The sequence below is a fragment of the Elephas maximus genome, chromosome 4 (assembly GCF_024166365.1).
Source record: "Elephas maximus indicus isolate mEleMax1 chromosome 4, mEleMax1 primary haplotype, whole genome shotgun sequence".
NCBI lineage: Eukaryota > Metazoa > Chordata > Mammalia > Proboscidea > Elephantidae > Elephas > Elephas maximus.
This window is the reverse complement of record NC_064822.1, coordinates 175,275,142-175,299,559: the sequence shown is the minus strand read 5'-3', so window position 1 is coordinate 175,299,559 and position 24,418 is coordinate 175,275,142. Positions and strand designations below refer to the sequence as shown.

General features: G+C 42.6%; 1 protein-coding gene across 1 annotated transcript in view; it reads left to right on the top strand.

Annotated features, from left to right (window-relative positions):
• The window catches only part of SYN3 (synapsin III), a 687,937-nt gene that overhangs the window by 612,222 nt on the left and 51,297 nt on the right, over positions 1–24,418 (top strand). The gene's annotated exons all lie outside the window — the stretch shown is intronic.

The following is a 24,418-nucleotide window of genomic DNA, read 5'->3' as shown; positions in this document are numbered from 1 at the left end:
CCCCACTGCCATCTGTGGACAAAATGGCCATAGCTGTGGCCTAAACCAGGGTCTGTTAAGAGAAGAAGGAGAAGGTCAGAGGATCTATGTCCACATGGATTTGACAAAGCTCCTTTTCCTGATGTTTCAGCAGTTTGGGAGTATGGAGAAGTAGAAGTAGCAGGGCTCTGGGCTCAGACAACCTTTCCACTTCCAGTCACATGCCCTCTCTGAGCCCCATCTGCTTCTTCTGTGATAAGAGGGTGATAATCCCTACCTCCATGATTTCAAGATCACTACCCACTGTCCAATTAGCCATTCTTTCCTCTGGCCACACAGTAGACCAGCCAGCTCCACAGGTGAAATGTTAAACTTCTGTATGGCCCAATCTTTTTTTAACATGTTAAGGTCCAACATGTAACATTTCTCCTTCCCTCCTATATTAAGAACCAATTGGGTCATAGACACAGAAGTGAGACTTAGGAGAAAATCAGTCATGTATGCTCCATGGGGGTAGGAATCTTGTCTCGTTTTTCTCTGCATTCTCTCTCCAGCACCTAGCACACTTGTATATAAACCAAAAGCCAAACTTGTTGCCATTAAGTCAATTCCACCTCATGGCAATTCCATGTGTTACAGAGTAGAACTGTGCTCCATAGGGTTTTCTTGGCTGTAACTTTTACGGAAGGAGATCACCAGGCCTTCTTCCACAGCATCTTTGGGTGGGTTCGAACCACCAACCTTTAAATTAGTAGCCAAGTGCAAACTATTTGTGCCACCCAGAGCTTATTGGTGCATATCGTAGTCACTTCATACATTTTTGGCAAATGAATGAGTAATCTGTCTTGTATTTTCTGTCACACCTGCCCTAGAAGTCCCATCCTTGGATCAACTGGCTATAGGCCTTTCGTCTCCTTAAAGTGAGACTCTGAGCACTAGGAGAGATCACTGAGCTGATGCTACCACAAATGTACCATGTCCATCCTCAGGGCCCTAGTGGGTCTTGGTAAAGATTTTATATCTCCCTGGTCAGCTGCCTTCCCATTCCCACTCTGGTATTTCCAGAACTTTGGTGCTCAATTCAATCCCCACACTCTCCCCCAAAAAACAGGACCTGCTCTCCTGTCACGGAGCTCACCAAAGCTGCAGACACAAACTGTCACCTTCTGCCGTGAAACATACGTTTTCCTCCACCTTTGCCCACCCCCACTACCTCCTTTTCTGTCTCAGTTGAGTCTGTCCTCCTGCCCAGGGTTCATTTTATCCCTGAACTCTGACTCTCAATTCCACCTGTATCCTCTGGAACTTTGCTACTTGTCCTTTCCTTCTCATACCTGGTTCTCAAGGCTACTGGCATCTTTTTAACATTGAACCATGTTCAAGTCTCAACACGTTCGAGTCAAGGTGTTTAAACATGCATGTTTCAAGCATATTTTTTTAAATAAAGAAATCTTCACTAAGCCTGTACCCCTCCTACCTTACCTTTTCAGCCAAGTTTCTTGAAAGAAGAGCCTGCACTCACTGTCTCCACTTCTTCATCTCCCACTCACTCACCCTCCACTCCCTAAATCAGCTCTATCTGGCACAGATCATTCGTGGCCTTCAGTCCCTTGTTTTGCTTGCTTCCTTGGGCATTTGTCACTGTTGCCCTGTTTCCTGAAATGTTGTCTTACCTTGTCTTCTAGGACACCACTCTTGTCTGCCTTTCCTCTTTGCTTTCTAACCAGACTTCCTTTCTTCTGCTTACTTTGGACATGACATCAGTAGGGGCCAATTGCTGCAGAGGACATCATGTTTGGGAAAGTAGAGTGCCAGCAAAAGCAAGGGAGACCCTCAATGAGATAGACTGGCACAATAGCCACAAAAATGGACTCAAACTTACCATGATGAAGACAGCTGTTATGGACTGAATTGTGTCACCTAAAAATGTATATCGACTTGGCTAGGCCATGATTCCCAGTATTGTGTGGTTGTTCACCATTTTGTGATCTGATGTGATTATCCTATGTGTTGTAAATCCTAACCTCTATGATGTTAATGTGGACCCCTGATGGTGCAGTGGTTAAGCATTCAGCTGCTAACCAAAGGTCAGCATTTCAAAACCACCAGCCTCCTTGGAAACCCTATGGGGCAGTTCTACTCTGTCCTACAGGGTTGCTGTGAGTTTGAACTGATTTGATGGCAATGGGTTTGGTTTTTTGTTGTTGTCGTTAACACGTTAACAAAGCGGAACTCAATCTACAGGATTAGCTTGTATCTTGAGTCAACCTCTTTTGAGATATACAAAGAGAGAAGTGAGCATAGAGGAAATGGGACCTCATGCTATCAAGAAAGCAGCGCCAGGAACAGAGCATGTCCTTTGAACCCAGGGTCCTTGCACTGAGAAGCTCCTAGACCAGGGGAAAATTGAGGACAAAGACCTTCCTCCAGAACCAACAGAGAGAGAAAATCTTTCCCCTGGAGCTGATGCCCTGAATTCAGACTTCTAGCCCCCTAGACTGTGAGAGAATAAATTTCTGTTTGTGAAAGCCATCCATTTGTGGTATTTCTTTTATAGCAACGCTAGATAACTAAGACAATGGCACAGGACCAGGCAACATTTCAATCTGTCATACACCATGGGTCAGAATCGACTCAATGGTAACTAACAATATCAATAACCATTTTACAGATGAGGGAGCTCATGTATGAGGAAGCTGATTAACTCAATCTGGCATTTGGTGAGCCAGAATCAAAGCCAGGCAGTCTAGCTTTAGCGATCATGCTCTTAACCTCAATTTGCTTGTATATAATGTTGCATGGTTGGTTTTGAATCTGAGTTCTGAGGGGGCAAGTGACTTGTCCAAGGTCACCAAATGAAAGACCTTCCCAGCGGGACCTGAAGTTCTGGCCTGCTGGCTTTAAGTTTTCTTTTTCTTGTTTTGATCAGTCATATGTCCCTCCTGCCAGGCTTTTGCCCTGGACAAAGGAAAGGAGGAACCATGGGCAGCTCTCCTGCAGACATGGCTTGGAGCAATGAAATGTCCACACTAGGACTGAGATAATAAGCTTAGGCAACCATCTGCTTTGTTTGCTTGGATTGGTCTGTTTTCATTACAAACAATCTGGAATCCCACTTGGGAGGCCCTGATACTTCTTTTATTCTCCTGTTGGGCAGAAAAGGGAGTAGGGTGGAGCAGCTTTGCTAAGAAGTGCTGACAGAGATAGGGAGGCAGAGCGGTCAAGTTCAGTGTCAGGGCCATGAAGGACCAGACAGAGGGGGAGTGACAGGCAGAGGCCTGTCAGGGATGAGCTCTCTGTCAGGGTCTGTCTCTCAGGGGCACAATCCTGAGTAATGCCTCTCAAAGCCAGCCAAAATGGTTCCTTGCCTGAAGGTCAAGTTCTCAGACCCCAAAGGAGAGACCGACCAAGGATCACTTGGGGGAAGAAAAAAGCAAAACTTACTGAGTTCTAGGAGGAATCTGCTGTCCTGTCTCAGCCAGATAAAGCCAGGGGTTCATCCAAGAAAGGTGGGAGAGAACAAGGGAGAGGTTCCGTCAAGCCACAAGACTTTTCAGCAACTTCTATAAAACCACTAGTAGCAACACCATTTGTTACTCTTATGAATATCCACTGAACAAATGCTTTCCAGAATTAAGTGTTGGGGTGAGGGGAGTTGTCTTCTCTGTAGAATTAGACCTCTTCCCTTTGTCAGATAATAGAATCATTGGCTCTCAGACTGGAAGAAACATAAAGGTCATCTACCCACTTTATCCACCACCCGTCTTTCAGTTTGTCATACAGATGATGTATTGCATTGGGCAAGTCTGCTACAGGAGACCCCGTTAAAGTGTTAAAAGCAAAGATGTCACCTTGAGGACTAAGGTGCACCTGACCCAAGCTCTGGTATTTTTAATCGCCTCATATGCATGCAAAACCTGGACAATGAAAAAGGAAGAACAAAGAATGGATGTATTCAAATTGTGGTGTTGGTGAAGAAATTGAATAGATCACAAACTTCAAAAAAAATTAACAAATTTGTCTTGGAGGAAGTACAGCCAGAATGCTTCTTAGAAGCAAGGATGGTGAGACTTAGGTTAACTTACTTTGGACATGCCATCAGAAGGGACCACTCACTGGAGACAGACATCATGCTTGGTAAGTAGTGGGTCAGTGAAAAAGAGGGAGATCCTCAACAAGATGAACTGACACAGTGGCTACAACAGTGGGCTTGAACATAGCAACGACTGTGAGGATGGCTCAGTATCAGGCAGTGTTTTGTTCCATTTTACATAGGGTCACTATGAGTCAAAACTAACTCAACAGCACCTAACAACAGCAACAACACCCATGTCATGCTTCATTTCACTACTACAATATGCTTCTCCAACCACTTATCCGTGAAGCAGGCTCTGTGCTAGGTGTTGGGATGTTATTATTGTTAGTTGCCATTAAGTTGGCTCTGACTCATGATGACCTTATGTATAACAGAACGAAATGTTACCCGGTCCTGTGCCAGCTTCATGACCGTGGGTATGTTTGAATCCATTGTTGCTGCTCTTGTGTCAATCCATCTCATTGAAGATTTCCCTCATTTTCTCTTACCCATCAAACATGATGTCTTTTCCTAGCCTTTGGTCTTCCCAGATGATGTGTCCAAAGTAAGCGAGAGATAGGCAAAACTTATATCTCGTACTCTAATTGGGAGGTTGAAACATTAAGTAAACATTAAAACCAAAACCAAACCCATTGCCATCAGTTCAATTCTGACTCATAGCGACCTGATAGGAAAGAGTAGAACTGCTCCATAGAGTTTTCCAAGGAACGGCTAGTGGATCTGAACTGCCACCTTTTGGTTAGCAGCTAAACGCTAAATCACTGAGCCTCAAGGGCTCCACGTAAACATTAAGTGAGCAATATTATTTCAGAGCGTGGAAAGTATTAGTGAATCAGTTGATAATGAAAGAGAGTGATGGGGGTGCGTTCAGACTGAGTGGAAAGGGCAGGCCCTTCCATGGAGGTGGCATTTGAGCTGAGACTTGCATGATGAGAAGCTACCAGCAATGGGCAATCTGGGCCATGCCTTCCAAGCAGAGGGAGCTGTAAGTACAAAGGCCCCACGGTAGAAAACAGCTTCATGGTTTGGAGGAGTGGAGAGAGAGCCAAATGGGGTAGAGCATGGTGAGCAGGGTCAAAGAGAGAAGAGGTTAAACAGGTGGTACCAGATCACGGAGGGCTCAAAGACCACCTCTAGGACCATGGGTTTTATTTTAAGTGTCTCATGAAGAACCCCGGTCCTGCATGATGTATTTCTCCAGTGATTGGTCCCTCCTGATGACATGGTTACTATGATTAAGTTTGTGTTTAAAAAAAAAAAAAAAAAAACTCTGGCTGCCGTATGGATAATGGGCTAGAGAAGATCACACATGGAATTGTGGTGACTAGTTATGATGCTATTTCAATAACCTAGGCAAAAATGACAAGGTGTGGACTTGGATGATAGCCAAAGCTATTACTATAAGAGATGAAAATCAGGATGCCTTTTGGATAAATCCTTCAGGGCTTGCTGAGGTATTTAACATCTGCCAGGCTACTCTGTTCTCCTTGTTGCCTCCTTCTTCAGAATTTCAGAAGCATATTTTATACCCTTTGAACTTCATGGAAGCAATTTCTCTCAGCCTAGAATTGTGTTACAATTATCAACCCTTCCCTGTTCCCTCTTCCAGTGCCTTGCCCTTGTTTGTTTATTGCTATTTCGTGACCCCTAATATTTATGTCTCCCATCTGGGAGAAAGTGGGATAAAGCTTGAGTTGCAGTCCTCCACTTACCCTTAACACCTTTCCCCATACGTGACCAAGATGTTGATGACAAGGAGGTCTGGGTCCAAGCAAGAGACCTAGAATGTTCTGAGGAGATATAAATAGGGGAGAATATTTGAACCACTTCCCTGCCCCCCTATGTTGAGTATTTGAGGGGAGATCAATAATTAACACTCCTCTTCCTCACCCAAGTTCAAAATTTATTATAAAGTAAAAGAGTAAGGAATTTGAACATTCAAATACATCACCTGAGTACAAATAAAGATGTTATCGAAGAATGTGGTTTAGATGTGCAGGTCAATGTACCTCTTAGTACTGAACTTCAGAATTAGATAGATTTACCCATCAAAACAGGCAGCATTGGGTCACCACAGGCCTCTACATTGGGGCCTGACCTAAAAATTTACAATCTGAGGAGCAGAACAGATTACTTGGTCTTTGTGGGAAAGACAGCTCCCAACAAGAAAAGAGAAAAGAATGGACTGGCCCCTGAGACTACTGCCCTAAGACAACCTTCCAACTTAAAACTGAAGACACTCCTGGAGGCTACCTTTCAGCCAAGTAACACATGGGACTACAGAATAAATGGCGCCCTGGTGGCACAGTGGTTAAGAGCTTGGCTGCTAACCAAAAGGTCAGCAGTTCAAATCCACTAGCCATTCCCTGGAAACCCTATGGGGCAGTTCTACTCTGTCCTTTAGGGTTGCTATGAGTCAGAATCGGCTTGAAAGCAACAGGTTTGATTTTGGTATTCTATGCACCTGTAGGTCCTGGCCAGTTTGCATTCGACTACTAACCTAACGGGTTGGTTTATAGAATAAACAATAACACCTGTGAAGAATGTGCTGCTTAGAACGATCAACTACACAAGGCCAAAGGGCAACATTTGCACAAAACCAAAGATGAGAAGCAGGGAGGGACAGGGATGGACAGATAGAAGTGGGGAACCCAGGGACAAAATAGGGTGCATTCTGACACATTGAGGGGGTTTGTAGCCAATGTCACGGAACAGTTCATGTATGAATTATTGATTGGAAAACTAATTTGCTATGTAAACTTTCAACTAAAGCACAATAAAAATTCTTCATCAAAAAAAAAAGAAAAGAGTAGACTTGACCCATTTCTCCTTCAAACCCTCTAAATAACATTTCTAGGGCTGCCATAGCAAAGTACCACAAATTGGGTGGCCTAAAACAACATAAATATATCTTCTCACAGTTCTGGAGGCTAGAAGTCTGCAATCAAGATGCTGGCAAGGTTGGTTCCTTCCAGAGGGCTCTGAGGGAAAGTCTGTTCCATGCCTCTCTCCTAGCTTCCTGTGGCTGCTGGCAATCCTTGGCGTTCCTTGGCTTATAAATGTGTCCCTCCAATCTCTGCCTCTATCTTCACATGGCCATCTTCCCTGTACGTCTCTCTGGTTCTGTGTCTCTTCTCTTATAAGAACGCAAGTCATGTTGGATTAGGGCCCACTTTAATCTACTATGACCTCATTCTAACTTAACTTATTATATCTGCAAAGACTCTATTTCCAAATAAGGTCACAGTCACAGGTACCAGGGATTAGAACTTGAACGTATATTTTGGGGAACACAAATCAACCCATAACACCCTCTAACCAGAGTGTCTCTTCACCTCTGGGGATGAGTGAGTAAGGAGACACTGAGAGACCAGGAATATTTCTCTGATGGAATGCCCTCCACATAGAAGGAAAATGCAGGAGTTTGGAAATAAGAGATTTCCCCTAATGTCTTTCTCACAGTCCAAAGGGTCTCCACTACTGAGGAAAAAAGCTATTGATCTCAGGATCCCCAAGTCCCTCCAAAGTGAAAAATTCTGCCACACAATTTATTCATGTGCCTATCCCTGGGCCATTAAGAGAGGAGTGTTGTGCTCTAATTAACTCGAAATAATCAGGAGTTGGGAATAGAATCAGTTCTCCTGAAGCCCATGGCTGAGTGGAGGGAGGGAGGTACCTAAGCAAAATCAGGGTTCTGTTAGGATGGCAAAAGGGGGAATGGATTTTAGGTGGACTCCAAGATGGGGATTTGATGCAGGACATTTATTGGAGACTGCATTTGGGAACACCGCCTCTAAGGAAGTGAATGCTACCTTATTAGGGAGGACTTCAACAAACCCTGTATGAAGTAACACCCCCATCTTCACCGCTAATGATTCCTAGCCCCTGTTAGCCTGATTTGTCTTTCCCATAACAATCATCACCACCAAATATATATTTATTTGTCTATTATCTTTCCATCTGTCTTCGTTTCCTTATGCTGCTATAACAGAAATACCACAAGTGGGTGGCTTTAAAGAAATTTATTTTCTCACAGTTCTGGAAGCGTAAAATCCAAATCTCAGTCTTGGCTGTGTCGATTCCTTCCTTGTAGGTAGTCCCAGGCATCCCTGGGTTCCTTGGCTCATAGACGACCCTCACATGGTGCCTGTCTTTCCGGTATATGCTTGCACTTCTGTGTCTAATCTGCTCTTTTTATAAATCAGAAGTGATTAGATTTAGAGCCCACCCTGCTTAGGTATGATCTAATTAACATAACAAAGAAGACTATTTCCAAACAGGATTACATCCACAGGTATAGCGGTTAGGATCCCAAAACATAACTTGGGGAACACAATTTAATCCATTACACTGCCCAACCTTGCTATTATATCCCAGTACATACAGCAACGACTGAATTGTGTTAGGTGCTCAATAAGTATTTGCTGAATGAATGGTTGGACTTTGGAGTCAGATAAACCTAGGTCGGAACCTCAGCTCTTCCATATGCTCTGAGTCCTGCACCCAATTACATAGCTACATAACCTTGTTGAGCTGTAGTTTTTTCATGTGTAAAATGAGGAAATAATAGTGCTTGCTGGAAGGATTGTTATGAAGACTGAATGAATTAATATATAGCTCTTAGAATAGTACCTGGCATATAAGAAGCACTCATTAAAAGGTAGCTGTCATCATTTACCATTGCTGTTTTTGTTATTACAATCATCATCATTATTTATTCACAGGATGAGTCACAGGGTCCCAGTGCAGTGCCCCACCCAAGTCTCCCCGCCTCTCTTCTCTAGCCAGAGGTGGAGCGGGTGATTCGGGTGGTGGCAGCCTGCCCTATGAATCAGCCCTGAGCCCCAGCCACACCAGGGTCCCCTGGCGCAGGCTGTCTTGGCCAAGGGGTCCTTGGGTTGAATCATCTGGGCCACAATCCTGCTGGGGTATACCTTGGCTGTGTAGTTTGGCTGGAAGAGCTTGCCCTCCCTGGGTACTTCCAGGAAGAGACTGGGCATCGGCGCCATCACGAGCCCAGGGAGCCACACTTTGCCAGCTCAAGTCTATCTGTCAGGAGAGCTTGCAACAGAGCCAGATGAAGATAAAAGAATGAGGGCAAGGGGAAAGGAAGAAGACAGGGAAAGAGAAAAGCTGCCTCAGTTCTCTGCTTTCAGACCAGGCAATGTGATGTGCAGGTCATGAGGTTCTGGATTGGCTATGCCTGAACTCCAGTCCCCATGTCCCCACTTACCATCCGGGTGACTTTGTGCAAGTTCTTCTCTTAGAGCCTCAGAGGGACAGCATCTCCCTCTCAAGGTCACCGTGAGGACTTACTGAGTGGACATGTGCTGTCTTCAAGTCCCAGATTCTTCGAGAAGCCTTCTCAGATCAGCCCCAATGAGGTCTCTGGGTCACTGTAACCTTTATAGAACCAAATTAAACCAAAACCGTTGCCATCGTGTCAATCCTGACTCATGGCAACCCCATGTGTTACAGAGAACTAGGCCCCATAGGATTTTCTTGGCTGTAATCTTTTACAAAAGCAGATCACCAGGCCTTTCTTCTACAGCACCAAAGGGTGAGTTCAAACTACCGAACTCTAGGTTACTAGTCGAGCACAGTTTGTGCCACCCGGGGACCTCATTTGTAGACGGGGAGGTGGAATTCCTTCTCTCCCCACTTCCCTCCTGTCTCAGTTTCTTAACAAGTGGTTGGCTTTAGTGAACAGAAATTTATTTTCTCACAGTTTAGGAGGCTAGACATCTGAATTCAGGGCACCTGCTCTAGGGGAAAACTATCAGCCCTGGGAGAAGATCCTTGTCTCAGCTTCTCCAGCCAGGCATTCCTCCATTCCTTGGCGATCTCCATGTGGCATCTGTCTTTCCCCTATTTGTACTTGCTGGTCTCTGTGTCTATGCTCTTGTTTATACCACTCAGATGTGATGAGGCTTAGGATACCCCTTACACTGATATCGTCTCAATAACATAACAAAGAAAACCCTGTTCCAAAACAGGTTATATCCATGGCTATGGGGTTAGGATTCCAGCATATATTTGAGGGGACACAATGTAATCCATAACACCTCCTAATTCCCTGTATTAGTTTCCTATGGCTGCTGTAACAAAGCACCACAAACTCAGAGGCTTAAAAGAACAGAAATGTGTTCCCTCATGGTTCTGGAGACTAGAAGTCCAAAATCAAGGCGCTGGCAGGGCCATGCTCCTTTTGAAGCTCTAGGGAAGAACCTTTCCTTTCCCTTTACAGGAGTTCTTGGCTTTTGGCAGAACAGCTCCAATTTCTGCCTTTGTATTCATATGGCCATCTTCTCAATGTGTGTCTCCATCTTCACATGGCATTCTCCCCTCTATGTATCTAACCCAAAATTCCCCTTGTTTTATAAGAACACCAGCCATTGGCTTAGGGTCCACCCTAATCCAGCATGACCTGCCTTAACTTGATTACATCCCCCATAGACCCTATCTCCAAATGTCACTTCATAGATAATAGGACTTAAAGCTTCAACATGTGAATTTGGGGGAACATAATTCAATCCACAACATGCCCATCCCCCCACCATCCCTGGGAAGAAATGGGGCTAATCTAATTAGCCCTTCCATCATTCATCCGACAGTTATTTATCAAAGACCTACTATGTGCCGGTTCTGTGCTAGGCACTGGGTATAGAACTCTTAGACTAGCAAGACAGGCAGACAATATAGAAGTGAGCAAATAAATTCATAATTACAAATCTACTAAACACTGGAGCCCCGGTGGCACAGTGGTTAAGAGCTCGGCTGCTAACCAAAAGGTCTGCCGTTTGAATCCACCAATTGCTCCTTGGAAAAGCTATTGGGCAGTTCTCTGTCCTATAGAGTTGCTATGAGTCAGAATCGACTCGGCCCCAACAGATTTTACTAAGCACTAGGCAGAAGAACAGGAAGTTAACAGAGAGAAGAACATGGTGGAGGTATCAGAGAAAGCTTCTGAGGTTGTGGCATTTAAGCGAAGGGGTGAAGAATGAAATGAGCCATCCATGCAAGGAACAAGAGGGAAGAAACTTCCAGGCAGAGAGAAGAGACTATGCAAAAGACCAAAGATAGGAAAGAGCTTGAACTGTTCAGGAAATGCCAGGACATCAGTATGCCAGAGTGTCACAGCTAGGGCAGAGTGGCATCAGAGGAGGGCGAGGAAGGGCAGGGCCCTGTAGGCCACAGTCCTCCAGGAGAACACGGGACGACCTCCTGAATTTCCCTTCTTTCAGGGACTGCAGTCTTGCCCTGCCTATATCCACTGCCTAAAAACAGTCACCTCATAAACTTTATCCAGTTTTACAGTTGTTTACAGAGACAGGATTTGTCAGGTTACCTCATGGCCAGAAGTTCGTAAGATTTTTTTTTTTAATTAAATGAAATAATAGATGCAAAGTGTGCAGTACATTTCCTGGCACATAGTTAGAAACTAGTTGCTGTCAAGTAGATTCTGACTCATGGTGACCCCATGTGTGTCAGAGCTGAACTGTGCTCCATACGGTTTCTGGGAATTCCAGAACACTTAATTGTGCTCATGAGGAATCTTTACATAGATCAAGAGGCAGTCATTCCAACAGAACAAGGGGATACTTCATGGTTTAAAGTCAGGGTTGTATCCATTCACCACACTTATTCAATCCGTATGTTGAGCAAATAATCCGAGAAGCTGGACTATATGAAGAAGAATGGGGCATCAGGATTGGAGGAAGACTCATTAACAACTTTCAATATGCACATAACACAACCTTGCTTGCTGAAAGTGACGAAGACTTGAAGCACTTGCTGATGAAGATCAAAGACTACAGCCTTCAGTATGGATTATACCACGACATAAAAAAAAATCCTTACAACTGGACCAATAAACAACACCGTGATAAATGGAGAAAATATTGAAGTTCTCAAGGATTTCATTTTACTTAGATCCACAATCAATACCCATGAAAGCAGCAGTCAAGAAATCAAAAGACCCATTGCATTGGGCAAGTCTGCTGCAAAAGACCTCTTTAAATTGTCAAAAAGCAAAGGTGTCATTTTAAGGACTAAGGTGCATCTGACCCAAGCCATGATGTATTCAAAACCTCAAATGCATGAGAAAGCTCGGCAATGAATAAGGAAGACTGAAGAAGAAATGATGCCTTTGAATTATGGTGGTGGTGAAGAATACTGAATAGACCATGGACTGCCAAAAGAACAAACAAGTCTGTCTTGGAAGAAGTACAACCAGAATGCTCCTTAGAAGCAAGGATGGTGAGACTTCATCTCACATACTTTGGACATGTTATCAGGAGGGATCAGTTCCTGGAGAAGGACATCATGCTTGGAAAGTAGAGGGTCAGTGAAAAAGGGGAAGATCCTCAACGAGATAGACTGACACAGTGGCTGCAACAATGGGCTCAAGCATAACAATGATCATGGGAATGGCGCAAGACTGGGCGGTGTTTTGTTCTGTTGTGCATACCAACTCAACAGCACCTAACAACAACAACCATAGGGTTTTCAATGGCTGATTTCTCAGAAGTAGGTCAACAGGCCTTTCTTCTGAGGCACCTCTGGGTGGAATTGAACCTTCCATCTTTTGGTTAGCACCTGAATGTATTAACCATTTGTACTACCCAGGCACATAGTTTCAAAAAAACCAAACCCATTGCCATCTAGTCCATTCCAGCTCGTAGCAACTCCAGGTGTTACAGAGTAGAACTGTGCTCCATAGGGTTTTCTTGGCTGTGATCTTTATGGAAACAGATTGCCAGGTCTTTCTTCTGCAGTGCTACTGGATGGATTTGAACCACCAACCATTTGCACCTCCCAGGGACCTGTTGACACATAGTTAGGGCTCAGTGAAATATCAGCTAAGACATAAATATATTTTAAAGCTAAAATCTCTTGAAAAAGTGGGTATAAAAATACTGAGATATATAAATCCCCCTGCCAACGCCCACTGTGAATTGTCATTTTGCAATTAAAAAGAGGAGTTTGGGATTGGAATTCATTTTCCTTTCCTTAATTGTTACAAAGAATGCTGGGGTGGAATCCATGACCTGACTGACTTGACAGCACCTAACAACAACAGTTCATAAAGAAAATACTCTACATTCTACTCTGGGGAGTAGTGTCTGGAATCTTAAAAGCGTGCAAATGACTATTTATGATAAATCTATTGGTCCCATCCCATCCAGAGTGAAGGAGAATGAAGAAAACAAAAGACACAAAATACTAGTTCAAAGGACTACTGGGCCACATGAACCACAGCCTCCACAAGCCTGAGCCCAGAACTAGATGGTACCCAGCTACCACCACCAAACACTCTTACAGGAATCACAGTAGAGGGTCCTGGACAGTTTTCACTGCTGTTGTTAGGCACCGTCTAGTTGGTTCCAACTCATTGCGATGCTACGTACAGCAGAACAAAACACTGCTCAGCCCAGCACCATCCTTATGATCGTTATTATGCTTGAGCCCACTGTTACAGCCACTGTGTCAATCCATCTCATTGAGGGTCTTCCTCTTTTTCACTGACCCTCTACTTTACCAAGCATGATGTCCCTCTCAGGAACTGATCCCTCCTGATAACGTGCTCAAAGTATGTGAGAAGAATCTCACCATCCTTGCTTCTAAGGAGCATTCTGGTTGTACTTCTTCCAAGACAGACTTGTTTGTTCTTTTGGCAGTCCATGGTCTATTCAGTATTCTTCACCAACACCATAATTCAAAGGCATCAGTTCTTCTTCAGTCTTCCTCATTCATACATGTGAGGCTTTTGAATACATCATGGCTTGGGTCAGATGAACCTTAGTCCTTAAAGTGACATCTTTGCTTTTTGATACTTTAAAGAGATGTTTTGCAGCAGATTTGCCCAATGCAATGTGTCATTTGATTTCTCAACTACTGCTTCCATGGGCATTGATTGTGGATCCAAGTAAAATGAAATCCTTGATGACTTCAATCTTTTCTCTGTAAATCATGATGTTGCTTATTGGTCCCAGTTGTGAGGAATCTTGTTTTCTTTATGTTATGGTGTAATCCATACTGAGTTGTGATCTTTCATCTTCATCAGTAAGAACAAAATTCAAATTCACAAAAAAAAGACCAGAATTCTGGTATGACAGAGATTGGAGGAACCCAGAGACTATGGCCCCTGGACATCCTGCTAACTCAGAACTGAAGCCACTCCCAAAGTCCACTTTTCAGCCAAAGATTAGGCAGGCCTATAAAACAAACCCCCCATGTGTCTGTCAGTTTGTCATACTGTGGGGGCTTGTGTGTTGCTGTGATGCTGGAAGCTATGCCACCAGTATTGAGATACCAGCAGGGTCACCCATGTAGGACAGGTTTCAGCTGAGCTTCCAGACTAAGACAGACTAGGAAGAAGGACCTGGCAGTCTACTTCTGAAAAGCATTAGCCAGTGAAAACCTTATGAATAACAGCGGAACATTGTCTGATATAGTGCTGGAAGATGAGCCCCCCAGGTTAGAAGGCACTCAAAACATGACTGGGGAAGAGCTGCCTCCTCAAAGTAGATTCGACCTTAATGACGTGGATGGAGTCAAGCTTTCAGGACCTTCATTTGCTAATGTGGCATGACTCAAAATGAGAAGAAACAGCTGTAAACATCCATTAATAATCGGAACCTGGAATGTACAAAGTATGAATCTAGGAAAATTGGAAATCATCAAAAATGAAATGGAACGCATCAACATCGATATCCCAGGCATTAGTGACCTGAAATGGACTGGTATTGGCCATTTTGAATCAGACAGTCATATAGCCTACTATGCTGGGAATAACAACTCAAAGAGGAGTGGTGTTGCATTCATCATCAAAAAGAACGTTTCAAGATCTATCCTGAAATACAACTCTGTCAGTGATAGGATAGTATCAATACGCCTACAAGAAAGACCAGTTAATATGACTATTATTCAAATTTACGCACCAACCACTAGGGCCAAAGATGAAGAAATAGAAGATTTTTATCAGCTGCTGCAGTCTGAAATTGATCCAACATGCAATCAAGATGCATTGATAATTATTGGCGATGTGAATGAGGAAGTTGGAAACAAAGAAGTACGATCAGTAGTTGGAAAATATGGCGTTGGTGATAGAACCAATGCCAGAGATCGAATGATAGAATTTTGCAAGACCAACGATTTCTTCATTGCAAATACCTCCTTTCACCAACATAAACAGCGACTATACACATGGACCTCACCAGATGGAACACACAGAAATCAAATTGACTACATCTGTGGAAAAAGACAATGGAAAAGCTCAATATCATCAGTCAGAATAGGGCCAGGGCCAACTGTGGAACAGACCATCAATTGCTCATATGCAAGTTCAAGCTGAAACTGAAGAAAATCAGAGCAAGTCCACAAGAGCCAAAATATGACCTTGAGTCTATCCCACCTGAATTTAGAGACCATCTCAAGAATAGATTTGACTCATTGAACACTAGTGACCGCAGACCAGATGAGCTGTGGAATGACATCAAGGACATCATCCATGAAGAAAGCAAGAGGTCATTGAAAAGACAGGAAAGAAAGAAAAGACCAAGATGGATGTCAGAGGAGGCTCTGAAACTTGCTCTTGAGCATCGAGCAGCTAAAATAAAAGGAAGAATTGACGAAGTAAAAGAACCGAACGAAAGAGTTCAAAGGGCCTCTCGAGAAGACAAGGTAAAGTATTATAATGACATGTGCAAAGAGCTGGAGATGGAAAACCAAAAGGGAAGAACACTCTCAGCGTTTCTCAAGCTGAAAGAACTGAAGAAAAAATTCAAGCCTCGAGTTGCAATAGTGAAGGATTCCATGGGGAAAATATTAAATGACGCAGGAAGCATCAGAAGAAGATGGAAGGAATACACAGAGTCATTATACCAAAAAGAATTAGTAGCTATTCAACCATTTCAAGAGGTGGCATATGATCAGGAACCGATGGTACTGAAGGAAGAAGTCCAAGGTGCTCTGAAGGCATTGGCGAAAAACAAGGCTCCAGGAATTGATGGAATATCAATTGAGATGTTTCAACAAACAGATGCAGCACTGGAGGTGCTCACTCGTCTATGCCAAGAAATATGGAAGACAGCTTTCTGGCCAACTGACTGGAAGAGATCCATATTTATGCCTGTTCCCAAGAAAGGTGATCCAACCGAATGTGGAAATTATAGAACAATATCATTGATATCACATGCAAGCAAAATTTTGCTGAAGATCATTCAAAAATGGCTGCAGCATTATATCCACAGGGAACTGCCAGAAATTCAGGCCGATTTCAGAGGAGGACGAGGAACCAGGGATATCATTGCTGATGTCAGATGGATTCTGGCTGAAAGCAGAGAATACCAGAAGGATGTTTATCTGTGTTTTATTAACTATGCAAAGGCATTCGACTGTGTGGATCATAACAAACTATGGATAACACTGTGAAGAATGGGAATTCCAGAACACTTAATTGTGCACTTGAGGAACTTTTACATAGATCAAGAGATACTGATTGGTTTAAAGTCAGGAAAGGTGTGCGTCAGGGTTGCATTCTTTCACCAGACCTATTTAATCTGTATGCTGAGCAAATAATCCAAGAAGCTGGACTATATGAAGAAGAACGAGCATCAGGATTGAAGGAAGACTCATTAACAACCTGTGTTATGCAGATGACACAACCTTGCTTGCTGAAAGTGAAGAGGACTTGAAGCACTTACTAATGAAGATCAAAGACCACAGCCTTCAGTATGAATTACACCTCAACATAAAGAAAACAAAAATCCTCACAACTGGACCAATGAGCAACATCATGATAAATGGAGAAAAGATTGAAGTTGTCAAGGATTTCATTTTACTTGGATCCACAATCAACAGCCATGGAAGCAGCAGTCAAGAAATCAAAAGACACATTGCATTGGGCAAATCTGCTGCAAAGGACCTCTTCAAAGTGTTGAAGAGCAAAGATGTCACCCTGAAGGCTAAGGTGCTCCTGACCCAAACCATGGTATTTTCATATCACATCATATGCATGTGAAAGCTGGACAATGAATAAGGAAGACCGAAGAAGAGTTGACGCCTTTGAATTGTGGGGTTCGCGAAGAATATTGAATATACCATGGACTGCCAAAAGAATGAACAAATCTGTTGTGGAGGAAGTGCGGCCAGAATGCTCCTTAGAGGCAAGGATGGCGAGACTGCGTCTTACATACTTTGAACATGTTGTCGGGAGGGATCAGTCCCTGGAGAAGGACATCATGCTTGGCAGAGTACAGGGTCAGCGGAAAAGAAGAAGACCCTCAACAAGGTGGATTGACACAGTGGCTGCAACAACGAGCTCAAGCATAACAAGGATTGTAAGGATGGCGCAGGACCGGGCAGTGTTTTGTTCTGTTGTGCATAGGGTCGCTATGAGTCGGAACCGACTCGACGGCACCTAACAACAACATAAAACAAACAATAACACATGTGAGGAACATGCTTCTTAGTTCAATCAAGTATAGGGAACCAAATGGGCAACACCTGTCCAAAAGCAAAGACAAGAAGGCAGGAAGGGACAGGAAAACTTGATGAATGGACACAGGGAACCTGGGGTGGAAAGGGGGAGAGTGCTGACACTTTGCGGAGATTGTAACCAAAGTCACAAAACAATTTGTGTATAACTTTTTGAATGAGAAACTAATTGGTGCCATAAACGTTCACCTAAAGCACAATAAAAATTTTTTTTTTAATTTACTGGGAGGTAAAACAGAGATTTAGCCTGTCCCTCTCCACACCCATCTAACTAGTTTCTTAATGAGCTGATACCACTTTGGAATGAGCTGGATGCACGCTTTCCTGTTACAAAAACAGAAAAACAGGGCTCCATTCGTAGGCCAGGGTTATGATTTTATTATCTCGAACTAGAGTGGCCCAAACACCCAGCTTACCCTGCCAGCTAAATATTGCCAGAAAGAAAGACCACAGAGCAACTTTTCTGAAAGCACGGTTATTATTTTTGGTTGATGTCCCCCCAACTTTTAGCTGATTTGTAAATAACCAGGTTCTATAAATTACCTCATGTAGTTATCTTTGTTTTAAAAACACAACTTTGTCTTGGCCATCACACCAGAAAGGAGCTTTGCTCCAAACTAGGCCTTCTACGGAAACTTGATGGAGATGAGTTTGGCCAAGGTGAGCGGCTGGACACACTTGCATTAAATGTTTTTCAGGCTATTCTCCAACTCACAGTGACACTATAGGATAAAGTAGAACTGCCCCATAGGGTTTCCAAGGAGCACTCGGTGGATTTGAACTGCTGACCTTTTGGTTAGCAGCTGTAGCTGTTAACCTCTATGCCACCAGGGTTTCCTGGAATGGGCAGTGAACTTCGATTGCTCACGTGTCTCTGCATTAGGATTGATTCAAAACTGTTTTCTTCTGGGGAGGATCTTGGTTCCATTCCCTGTGTTTGAGTCTAAGGGGAGATGGGATTGCCTGCTCTTCAGGCATGAATCCCTATTAGCACCTCAGCTTCCATAAGAAAATACTAACACTCAGTTTTCTGTTAAAGCTTATATGCTTGTGTGTCTCTTTACGACAGGCAACATCGGCCTCAGGACCTTTGCACCTCCTTTTCCCTCTGCCTAGATTCTCTTTCCCCAGCTTTTCCCATGACTGGTCCCTTCACTCGTTCTTCCAGCAAATATTTATTGAGTACCCACTTCATGCCAAGCACTACACTGGGTATTAGGAATATATAAGGGATTAATAATAATAGTTAACATGTACTGAGTGCTTGGAATGAGCCAAGACCTCCTCTAAGCCATTTATACACAGTATCTAACCTAATGCTCAACAGCCAGGTATCTACATTTTGCTGATGAGGGAAGTGAGACACAGAGAGGCTAAGTAACTTGCTCAAGGTCACACAGCTAAGAAGTGATGAGGCCGGGATGTGAGCTTGCATTCTTAAACACTCTGTTATACTGCAGTCATTACTCTTTGTATTACTCACATCATCTCATCTTTGGCCATGGGAGTTCTTTCAAGTTGGTCACGTGTCCTCTTGACACTACCCAATAGTCTCTGATAGCGTCCCTCTTTCTAGCATGACAAGATGTTATAAGCTGATCTTGCACACTTCCTGACTCAAACTGAATCAGCCATTCTGCCGAGGAGCCCTGGTCTCTTTCAGTTAAAAAAAAAAAAGGTTTTTGGAGACTCCAATCAGAGCACTAGATGTGTTCATTGCTACTTGGTTGGTCATTCCTTCTAGGCCTTTTTAGTGGCCACAGGCAGACCGCCTGTGGTTTGTTTAGGGGTTTTTGTTGTTGTTGTTTTGTTTGTTTTTGCAAAGAGAAAAATACATCATAAATTCATGCTGACATTTTTAATTCAAATTTTAGATTATAGGGCTCTTGGTTTCTTTGATTTTAAAATTGCATCTCTTTTCTCTTATGCTGAAAAATCTTGGCTCCTGGCAACATTAACATCCTTACTCTTAAAAGGAGCCCTGGCGGCTCAAACAGCTAAGCCCTCAGCTGCTAACTGAAAGGTTGGTGGTTTGAACCACGGTGACCTGGCGATCTGTTTCCGTAAAGATTATAATCCAGAAAACCCTTTGGGGCAGCTGTACTGTGTCACCTGGGGTCCCTATGAGTTGGAATCGACTCGAGGGCAAATAACTATTACAATAGTTTTAAAAAAAAAAAAATACCAATATTATTGGTAACAATATGATTGCTGAGTAAAGTTTTCTTTTTCTTAGCAGTTTTTAAAAATCATTTGGATCTTTTCCAACAGGGATGTACAGTTAAATTATTATATTGGGTTTTTTTTTCTGGTTGAACAAATATTTATAGAACACCTACAATTACAATGTGTCAACTGTAGACCAGGCTACTAAGAATATAAAGTCTAGTGGGAAGGACAGTCAAGTAGTTAATTATGATATGGTGGGTTATAGCCCATAGGAGAAATTCATTCAAGAAACTCAGGTAGTACAGAAGTTCATCTGCTCAGCTTTCTGGAGAAGTATTGTGTTTTAAAGCCACTCGAAGTCATTCTTCTCTGTATGCTTAAGCTACCTACTTGATATGTTGCTAGGTTCATTCATCTCATTTTGTTTTTCATTTTCAGGAAATTTTTTCTCCAATTATTTGTTATTTTTTTAATTGTGCTTTAGGTGAAAGTTTACAGCTCAAGTTAATTTCTCATACAAAAATTTATACAAGTATTGTTATGTAACCCTAGTTGCTATCCGTATAATGTGACAGCACACTTCCTTTTTCCACCCTGGGTTTCCCATGTCCATTCAGTCAGCTCCTATCTCTTTCTACCTTCTAATCCTGCCTCTGGACAGCAGCTGCGCATTTAGGCTCGTGTATCTACTTGAACTAAGAAGTACACTCTCCACAAGTATTATTTTATGTTTTATAGTTCAGCCTAATCTTTGTCTGAAAAGTTGGCTTCAAGAATGGTTTTAGTTCTGAGTTAACAGAGAGCCCGGGTGCCATATCTTTTGGGGTTACTCTAGTCTCAGTTTTTTTGTTTTTGTTTTTTTTCCTAGTCTCAGTTAGACCATTAAGCCTGGTCTTTTTATGTGAATTTGAGTTCTGCACCCCACTTTTCTCCAGCTCTGTCAGGGACTCTCTGTTGTATTCCCTGTCAGGGCGGTCATTGGTGGTAGCCGGGCACCATCTAGTTCTTCTGGTCTCAGGCTGATGGAGTCTCTCGTTTATGTGACCCTTTTGTCTCTTGGGCTAATATTTTCCTTGTGTCTTTGGTATTCTTCTTTCTCCTTTGCTCCAGGTGGGTTGGGACAAATTGATGCATCTTAGATGGCCGTTCACAAAATTTTAAGACCCGCCCCCCCAGACACTACTCACTAATGTGGGATGCAGAACATTTTCTTAATAAAATTTGTTATGCCAGATGTCTGCCGAAAGCATGCTCCCCAAACCCCTGCCCCTGCTACTTAGTCCCTTGAAGTGTTTGGTTGTGTTCAGGACTTCTTAGCTTTTGGTTTAGTCCAGTTGTGCTGACTTCCCCCTGTATTGTGTGTTGTCCTTCCCTTCACCTAAGATAACTCTTGTCTACTATCTAATTCGTGAATACCCCTCTCCCTCCCTCCCCACCGCCATAAACATCAAAGAATGTTTTCCTCTGTGTTTAAACCTTTTCTTGAAATCTGATAATAGTGGTCTCATACAATATTTGTCCTTTTGCAACTGACTAATTTCACTCAGTATAATGCCTTCCAGATTCATCCATGTTGTGAGATGTTTTGTGGATTCGTCGTTGTTCTTAATCATTACATAGTATTCCATTGTGTGAATGTACCACAATTTGTTTATCCATTCGTCTGTTGATGGGCACCTAGGCTGTTTCCATTTTATTGCTATTGTAAACAGTGCTGCAACGAACATGGGTGTGCAAACATCTATTCATGTGAGGGCTCTTATTTCTCTAGGATATATTCCAAGTAGTGGGATTGCTGGGCTTTATGGTACTTCTATTTCTAGCTTTTTAAGGAAGCACCAAATCAATTTCCAAGTGGTTGTACCATTTTACATTCCCACCAACAGTGTATAAGTGTTCCAGTCTCTCCATAACCTCTCCAGTATTTATTATTTTGTTGTTTTTTGGACTAATGCCAGTCTTGTTGGGGTGAGGTGGTATTTCATTGTAGTTTTGATTTGCATTTCTCTAATGACTAATGATCGTGAATGTTTCCTCATGTATCTGTTAGCCACCTGAATGTCTTCTTTGCTGATGTGCCTGTTCATATCCTTTGTTTTTAATTGAGTTGTCTTTTTGTTGTTGAGGTTTTGCAGTACCTTATAGATTTTTTTTTTATATAGATTTTAGAGATTTGATGCCGATCAGATTTGTCATAGCCAAAAATTTTTTCCTAGTCTGTAGGTTGTCTTTTCACTCTTTCAGTGAAGTCTTTTGATGAGCCTAAGTGTTTGATTTTTAGAAGCTCCCAGTTACCTAGTTTCTCAACTGGCATTTGTACATTGTTAGTTGTGTTTTGTATTCTGTTTATGCCGTGTATTAGGACTCCTAAGGTTGTCCCTATTTTTCCTTCCATGATCTTCATTGTTTCAGATGTTATATTTATGTCTTTGATCTATTTTGTGTTAGTTTTTCTACATGGTGTGAGGTATGGGTCTTGTTTCATTTTATTGCAGATGGATATCCAGTTACGCCAGCACTATTTGTTAAAGAGACTGTCTTTTCCCCCATTTAATGGACTTCGGCCTTTGTCAAATATCATCCACTCAGAGAGGTGGATGAATTTATGTCTGTGTTCCCAATTCTGTTCCATTGGTCTATGTATTTGTTGTTATACAAGTACCAGGCTGTTTTAACTACTGCGGCAGTATAATAGGTTCTAAAATCAGGTAGTGCGAGGCCTCCCACTTTGTTCTTCTTTTTCAGTAATGCTTTACTTATCTGGAGCCTCTTCCCTTTCCATAAGAAGTTGATGATTTGTTTCTCCACCTCATTAAAAAATGTTGGAATTTGGATCAGGATTGCGTTGTATCTATAGATCACTTTGGGTAGAATAGACATTTTCAGTGTTGAGTCTTCCTATCCATGAGCAAGGTATGTTTTTCCACTTAAGTAGGTCTCTTTTGGTTTCTTGCAGTAGTGCCTTGTTTTTTTCTTTGTGTAGATCTTTTTACGTCTCTAGTTAGATTTACTCCTAAGTATTTTATCCTCTTGGGGGCTACTGTAAATGGTATTGATTTGGTGATTTCTTCTTCGATGTTCTCTTTGTTGGTGTAGAGGAATCCAGCTGATTTTGGTATGTTTATCTTGTATCCTGAGACTTTGCTGAACTCTTCTATTAGATCCAGTAGTTTTCTTGTGGATTCTTAAGGGTTTTCTGTGTATAAGATCATATCATCTGCAAATAGAGATACTTTTACTTCTTCCACACGAATTTGGATGCCCTTTATTTCTTTTTCTAGCCTAATCGCTCTGGCTAGGACCTCCAGCACAATGTTGAATAAGAGTAATGATAAAGAGTATCCTTGTCTGGTTCCCATTCTCCATCTATTTTGCTTTTTAATTATATTACCACATTTAATAACTGCTGCCACTGAGTTGACTCCAACTCACAGCAACTCCATGTGTTACAGGGTAGAACTGCTCCGGGAGGTTTTCTTGGCTATAATCTCTATGGAAGCAGATCACCAGGTCTTTCTCCTGCGGTGCTGATGAGTGGACTCGAACCACCAAACTTTCGATCAACAGCCAATCCCAAACCATTTGCACCACCCAGGGACCTCTCACCACATCCACTTAGTTCTAAAGTCAAAATTATAAACCAAGGTACATACGGATACGTCAGGCTTCCATCCACTCTATGTCAGAATCGACTCAGCAGCAATGGGTTTGGTTTTTTGGTTTAGTCCTTCTCTTGCTCTATAAGTAACCATTCTCATTTGGTTTTGGTTTATCCCTTCACTGTGTGTGTGTGTGAATTTTTAAGCAAATTTGTACACACACATGAACTCTTAGATAAAAGATAACTGCTCTGCATCCTGCTTTTTTCACTCCGTAACAGTATATAGATCACACTATAGTAGGATTCAAGAGAAAGATGTGGCAATCTGCTCTCATAAAGATTACAGCCTAGGAAACCCTATGGGTCAGTTCCACTTTGTCCTACAGGGTGACTATGAGTAGGAATCAACTCATTGGCAATGGATTTCGTAGTAGGATACAGAGATCCTCCTCATTCCTTTTCACAGCTGCAAAGTACTCCATTGTGTGCGTGTACCACCATTTATTCAACCAGTCCCCTGTTGGTAGACAGGTGGGCCAGCTATGGCTGTGGCAGCCCCCCCGAATGCCTTCTTATCCCACCTGCCCTTTCTGACCTGAGGACCATCTCAACATCCCCTTCAGCACCCACCCACCCACAGCTCCAGGCCACCTTTCTCTTTCTCCTGAGTCCCTGACTCCATCAAATTTTCAAGGGCCCATGAGGAAAGCTGGTGAACCTCTGAGAATGTAGAACACAGCCCAAGCAGTATCAGAAAATTTGCTATTACAAATAGTGCTGCAATGAATACCCTTGTGCATATGCCATTCCGTGTTTTTGCCACTGTAGTTGTAGGATGGGTTCTAGAAGTGGAATTCCTGTTGTACAGCTTTTAATTAATGTATATTTTTATATGTTACGTGCCTTTGAAATTTACTACAAGTCCATTCTAGAACAAGTAGCATAAAAATATAAATACTTTAACAACTTTTCTTAGGTCTCCAGCTTTGGCTCCTGAGGGGACCTCAATACTTACAGAATGGATGGATGAATGAATGAACGAATGAATACTCTCTGACCGTCAGATGACTAGC